The sequence below is a fragment of the Odontomachus brunneus genome, unplaced genomic scaffold (assembly GCF_010583005.1).
Source record: "Odontomachus brunneus isolate Ranch 3 - 2012 unplaced genomic scaffold, Obru_v1 Obru_scaffold_915, whole genome shotgun sequence".
In the NCBI taxonomy this organism is placed as follows: domain Eukaryota; kingdom Metazoa; phylum Arthropoda; class Insecta; order Hymenoptera; family Formicidae; genus Odontomachus; species Odontomachus brunneus.
In genome coordinates, this window is record NW_022640365.1 from 1 (window position 1) to 819 (window position 819).

General features: G+C 24.5%; 1 long non-coding RNA gene across 1 annotated transcript; it reads left to right on the forward strand.

Annotated features, from left to right (window-relative positions):
- The first annotated feature begins 6 nt into the window (after positions 1-6).
- LOC116853780 lies at positions 7-681 on the forward strand. Its single transcript, XR_004380032.1, has 2 exons — positions 7-175; positions 351-681. It is a non-coding gene; the product is annotated as an uncharacterized LOC116853780 (long non-coding RNA).
- The last annotated feature ends 138 nt before the right edge of the window (positions 682-819 follow it).

Sequence of the window (819 nt, forward strand, 5' to 3'; positions counted from 1 at the left end):
AAAGTATACCCTATCATTTTAAATGATCCAACAATGTTTAAAAATTATTATCGCATGACCAAAGAACAATTTGACAATTTATTAATACTGGTTGCTCCAATAATTACAAAAGAGGATGCGATACGGACACCAATCTCACCTGAAGAACGTCTTATTGCGTGTTATTAACATTAAGGTACGTAACATTTCTAATTTTTAAATGTGCAAATTAGAAAAAATCAGTTGGTGTTGGTATAATTCAATTCGTGGTTTAAATCAAAGAATGAACAAAATTTTAACCATGATTTTTAAATATTAATTTTTAATCTTGATTTTTAAATGTTACTAATATTACTTCATTTAATGAATAGATACCTAACATCAGATGATAGTCAAGTGTCTATGTCATATGAATTTGGTTTTGGGACAAGTACAGTTTCTCAAATAATTTCGGAAACTTGTAAAGCGCTGTGGACAAAATTAGCTCCACTAGTTCTGCCAATACCAAAATCACAAGATTGGGAAAAAAGTGAAAAAAATTTTAGGCGTAAATGGAATTTTCTGAATTGTGTGGGTGCTATTGATGGAAAACATGTAATAATGCAAGTAAGTTATATTAATTACAAAACTCAGAATTTAGTCGTCATTCTTGTAAAATCTGTGTCAGAAATATTTCTTATAATAAACATTTTCTTTTATCTATTAAGCAGTTTTTACAAAAATATTTAAATCATTTAAATATTTATAAATAAATAAATATTAAAGAAATAAATTATATTTATGTATATATGCATATATATATATATATATATATATATATATATATATATATATATATAT